Raw genomic sequence first — 6,000 nt, 5'->3', positions numbered from 1 at the left:
ACTCAATGAATCTCTTCTGAACTGGATGGCTTTAGGGTGAAGAAAATGGACAGAAAGGGTAGCCTTCAAAACCACAGTGCAGAAATGAGAGACGGCAGAGGGAGGCCACCGGGTACTGTTTGAGGAAAGGTATGTGACATAGGTTAGCAGAAGCACGCTTCTCCGTGAAGAAAACTGGGGCTTCTATCCCCTGGCTTGGGAAATGGGTGAGCACTCTGGGGAGCCCTGTGCTGGGCCCCGGGCTGGGTGCTGGGGGGCCGGGAATGAATCAGACACAGTCCCAGCGCTGGAAGATTGCCTGGCCTGATGGAGGAGGCCTGTGAACCATGCCCCAGGTCCCATACCAGCAGGAAGCCAGGCTGGGGAGAAGGAAGACAGCCTGGATAGGAGAGGAGACGAGGCCAGCAGAGTCTAGGAAATGAGTGGGAGTTTAAGAAGCAGACAAAGGGGAAGAAGGGCCTGGACATCGCAGAGGAAACAGTATGTGCAGAGTCGAGAGGTGGGAAACCACGAGGTGGGTGGAAAGTAATTACTGCTCAGCTCCTGGGGGTGGTCGCTGGTGCCCCTCAGGCTGGGGAGAGCTGGGTTTGGAGCATTGGTTTGGTCACTGGGCCTTTCCTGAGGGCAGCAGTATGTGGTCCTGGGGAGATTTCCACAGATGGTCACTTTCCACCCACGTCCCTGCTCTCCTTGGGAGCTCCTGGTGCTTCAACCGTCCACAGCCATTATTTTAAAGCACAAGAATCTTAACCTGGATTCACAAGGTTTGCTCTGGTCTGAGGTCAGCGTACCACTCCATCTTTATTTCCCTCTGCAGACTTTATGAGCCAGTATACTAAAAACCTGTCCTAACAGGACAACAAAGCCCTGAATGCCTAGCTCTCACCTCTCTCTGACGTCATTTCCTCCCATTTACTCTTCCTACTGTCACGCTGCTCCAGCCATGGAAGCCTTTTTGCTATTCCTCACACATGCCAAACTCTCATGCCTCAGGACCTTTGCACCTGCTTTCTCGTCCACCTGAAATGTTCATCCTCTAAAGGAGTTCATCCAAGAATCACTCCCTTGTTTCATTCACATCTCTGCTCAAATAATACCCCTCCAAAGACCTTACCCTCATTTATTTTTTCTGGTATAGCACTTATCACTACCTGAGATTATAGATTTTTTTTCTTGGTATGCCTCCCCCCCATTAATATGCAAGCTTTTTCATGGCTTGATCCCCAGTATCTAGAACAGTATTTGGCCTTAGGAGGCCTTAGGAGGGGGTACTTCTAATTCAATCCCTCAAATAGGTCTTTTGTCCCCTCCAGGCCTTTGTACACACTACCTTAGAAGCACCCGCGCCTGCCAGCCCCCATCTTCTCCCAGCTCTTCACCAGCCCTCTGCAGGGTATGGATTAGGTATCCATTCACCCAGAAAGCCAACCCTGACCCCTCCCGCTCCCCCATACTTCATCAGGCGCTACTCCCTGATACGGAGCATTGTCCATACCCTATCACTGTAGGCACCTTATTCTGTCACTATAGTCTCCCCCACCCGGTGACACCTTGCAGGGCAGATGGGGACTCAGATTTACTTTCGGAGCCTCAGTACCTAGCATAGCACTTTAAATACCTAGGAGTTTCCCAGTAAAAGGATGCTGTTCTCTCTCTGGCCCCTCCGTGCTAGAGGCAAAGGCTCTGAAACAGTCTTTGCACAGAGTACGTAGGAACTCGTGAGAGACAACCCCATGGAAGACGTTTTTACAGGACTCCCAGGTCCTACAACCTTCCTGGTACATCAGAGGGCAGCGCGTGCTACTCTTAGAGACTGTATACATTTAAGAGAGAGCCCACTGTTTCCACCTTAGTGAAGGAAAGCCCAGCAAATTGAGTTAAAAATTCTGCATTCGTAGCCCAGGGGTTTTCCGCGCTCCTCAGGGAGAGAGAAAGGAAAATATGTTTCCCTTCTATATTAACAGCTTAAAATGTGAGATAAATCCTCCCATCCTAACCTCTTTTTCACGAACGGACTTGGCTGTCCAGTGGCATGATACATGTCTGACGGATCTATTTCTCCATTCTATTTCTTTAGAGGTAGCAGCTAAGAAGTTTCATCTATTATTTGTCTCTCTCTCCCATTCCCATTTTCCTAACCAAGCATGTAGAGCAGGCAGCTGATGGATGGATGGTGTTTGGGATAAAAGGGGCCAGAATCAGATAGGTTTCAGGATCTGAACAAACTGGCTTATTAACAAGGAGGCCCCTTCGGCGGGAGGTGGTGGGGGAAGGAGGGCTGGATACCAGACAATGGCCAGTGACGGATGAAGGAGCGCCTGGGGTTGCAAGGCGTAGACGCGAGGTAACTGGTGGCCGCAGCCTCCGATAATGGGAGCGCCTGGGCTCCGGAGCAGCCTCCTGCACAGAGGTGAATGTCACACCAGCCTCTTGACTTCCTTTGACAATCCTCCAAGATTCACTGCTGCAAAGGCAAGTCCGATTCCCTCTCGTCTTCCTTTCCGTAAAATACAATCTCCACGCTCAACAAGGGAGAGCTGCTAGGCAGGGTACCAAGGGCCAGATGTCAGGCAGGGCTGGTTCAGCATCCACGCCTGGGAAGGCAGTTGAGCATCGCCATGTGCCAGGCACTCTGGGGTGAGAGCAGTCCCTCTACGTATGCCGTGTCATTCAAGCCTCGTGCTTGGGCCATCGATTATTGGCCCTATATTCTGATGAGGACACTGAGGCATGGAGAGGATAAGGGACATCATCGAGGCTTCTCAGCTAGGAAGTGGTGGTGTGGGGTCTGATCCCTCGGTTCCTCTGCCGCAAAGCCTTCTAAACGGCTCTGCTTCTCCGCTGCAGGGACGTGCCAGACTAGAGGCCTTTCTCTCTCTTCTGTGCAAGCGAGCAGGTGGGCATGCACCCACCCTACAGTGAAACTGGACCCGCTCCTGTGGCAGCAGGACGTTGGGGAGCCCCGTGGCAGCCACCCTCGGACTGAGGCAGTTCTGCCACTTTCGAGCTGGGTGGTCTTGGGCAAATTGCTCAGTCTCTCCGAGGCTCTGTCTCATCACCTGTCAAAGGCAGATAATAAATCCTTCCTCTTTCAGGCATTGAGAGGATTAAGCTGGATTAGGTATGTGAAAGTTCTTTATAACTGGTAATGCCCTCTGCAAATATTAGTTATTACGCTGTTACATTTTCCCTTAATAACCCAGAGCTCGGGATATAAAAGCCTTCCATGTCCTTTATTAAGACACGTCCTAGGGGCTAAGCTATCTTATGTCTTTCTTGTTCTCATGTGTTATAGTGGGTTTAGTACCGAAATGTACTAAACCAGTTGAAAGCGGTCTTAAACGACTTTAGAAAACCAAACACGCCAACCATAGCTCTCGTCGATGTTTTGAGGAATCCCCAGGAGCGGTGATGTCAGCGATACTGTGGGGTGCTGACTGTCCCAGGTACTCTCCTGGGCGTGGTTAATTCACATCCTCCCGAACCCCAGGAGGACGCCGCTGTCACCATCCCCATCTTACAGATGAGAAAACGAGGCACACAGGGGTACGGAACGTGTGTTAAGGTCACGAAGCTAGTAAGTCACGGAGCCAGGCGAGGCCACAAAGGCGGAAGCAGGGCACCAGGGCACACACGTCTAAGCACAGTACCACTCAGCCTCTCTGCATCTGTTTCCAGTTCTACCTGAGAGGTCGTGATGCTTCCCCCACCCCTGAGGTTCTGAATCCCTCATCCCTCAATATTGGAATTAACATTCCAGAAAGACAACTCAAAGAGGAAGACACCATACAGAAAAATCTGATTTCATGACAGGCACTCAATAAGGAGGGATTCTCAAAGATGTAAAGTGTACTATTCCAGTGTGCTCCCGTTAGGGTTTAGGTGGTCGTAGTAGGTTTAAAATGAATCCACAAATGAGAAAATGAGGTGAAGGTGGAATGTTGGAAGGCATTTTTTCCCCTAAGTTTTTCTTTATTCATAGCCTACCTCTACTGCACACTGGGCAGGCTTTGTTTTTTTTTCTTTAAAGCTGTGGTTTTCTTTTTTTTTTGAAGATGTTGGGGGTAGGAGTTTATTAATTAATTTATTTATTTTTGCTGTGTTGGGTCTTCGTTTCTGTGCGAGGGCTTTCTCTAGTTGCGGCAAGCGGGGGCCGCTCTTCAACGCAGTGTGCGGGCCTCTCACTATCGCGGCCTCTCTTATTGTGGAGCACAGGCTCCAGACGCGCAGGCTCAGTAGTTGTGGCTCACGAGCCTAGTTGCTCTGCAGCACGTGGGATCCTCCCAGACCAGGGCTCGAACCCGTGTCCCCTGCATTAGCAGGCAGATTCTCAACCGCTGCGCCACCAGGGAAGTCCTGGGCAGACTTTTTAACCCTCTTGAGACTTGATTTCTTCCTCAACCTATAAATATGCTTCTCAGGTTTACCCCACCAAAGATGACAGAGTTTTCTTCTCCCTTCCTCTGTAAAGTTTCCCTGGAGATTTCTGGTGGTCCCCAGTTGGTGTCACCAAGTCCCCTAACAAGTACTGTACTTTCAGCCCCTACCTGACATCAGCTATTTTTCTGCCTCTTTCGTTTTACTCTTTTTTGCACTGCTGCCCACCAAGCAGGCTGAACACGCCTCGCGCAGCCAGTGCTGTGTGGCTGCCCTCATCTCAAGGTCGCTGTATCCCAAATTTCATGATGCCACCATCATGTACCACCGATTCACTAAAGTTTCTCCCTGGCCTGGGATGGCTCTGCCCTTGGCTGCACTCACCTCCCTTTTCATTAGTTCGTTAATTCATGCAACAATGATTTCTTGTTGCCTGCTCGTGCCAGGCCCTGTATTGGGCCCTGGCAGTGAGGGCAGTGGACAGACACTACCTCTGCCTTCAGGAACGCGATATTTGAGCAGGAATAGGAGACAGTAAACAAATAGATTATAATACAGTGTCCGCAGAGCCTGGAAACATTGGCAAACAGTCATATTGTCATTAAGGACATCTTCAATCTGTAAAACAAAAATATGTCCATCAAGATGCTAATCACGAAGGTCCCCAGGGAGGCCTGGCCAGAGTCCTGAGGGCTTTCTGCTCCAGCCCCACTCTCTCCAGAGGGCTTTTTATATGAGTGCCTGGGAGCAGGCCAGAGTTCTCTCCTTTAAAACAAAGATGGTATTTTCCTCTGGATTCTCTGCCAGCAGATGCTCTTCTCCCAGCCTCAGCGTCCCACCTTGATTTCCAGAGTCAGCCCATGCGTGGCAAGGACGAAGTTTCCCTTGGAAGCCTTCCCTACGTGTCACCTGCTGACTGTATTAATATCTACCCCATCAAATTCAAATAAAGATTAAATGAGATAACGCAGGTTAAAAGACTTCATAAACTGAGAAGCACTCTATAGTTGGCAGCTATGACTATTACTATTGTGAAAATAATTATAATACTTATTAGAAGTTATATTATTATCCTAAGGTCGCACAGGAAGGGGTTGGTAGACACAGAACTCCCGGCCCAGACATCAAGCAGACGGCAGAGCTCCCAGCATTTCAGAGGTTCATGCTCTCAGACACAAAACCCTCCCACACCCAGGTATCCTGCGCTGTGTTCAAGCTTCCAGGACCACTGCCAAACGACACTGCCTGGCCCGCGCCCCACGGATGCCGCAGCTCCTTCACGGGGACACCGGTGCAAGCTACAGTTGCCGAGGTTTTCCAAAAGCACAGTTTGCATTTATTTTGTTTAATCCTTACACTGTGTTTCAGCCTCCTCCTAAATGCATTTGTTTTCAAAAAGAGCCACGAGGGGACGTTCAGCCCACAAATAAGAATATAATTATTACACAGTTTAGCCATGCCTGGACGTCACCCCGGTATTCACTGGTGCTCGGCAATTCAATTGTCTCTCCTTCAAGACCATATTTAATAGGATAAACAATTTCTGCTAAACGCAATAAACATGAACCTGCATTGTCATCTCCATAATCAACTTAAATTTCCCATTAGAAGCGGTGGCCGTGA

Source organism: Grampus griseus, assembly GCF_964374135.1.
Source record: "Grampus griseus genome assembly, chromosome: 1".
Taxonomy (NCBI): domain Eukaryota; kingdom Metazoa; phylum Chordata; class Mammalia; order Artiodactyla; family Delphinidae; genus Grampus; species Grampus griseus.
The sequence above is the reverse complement of the archived record's forward strand: the minus strand, read 5'-3'. Positions refer to the sequence as shown.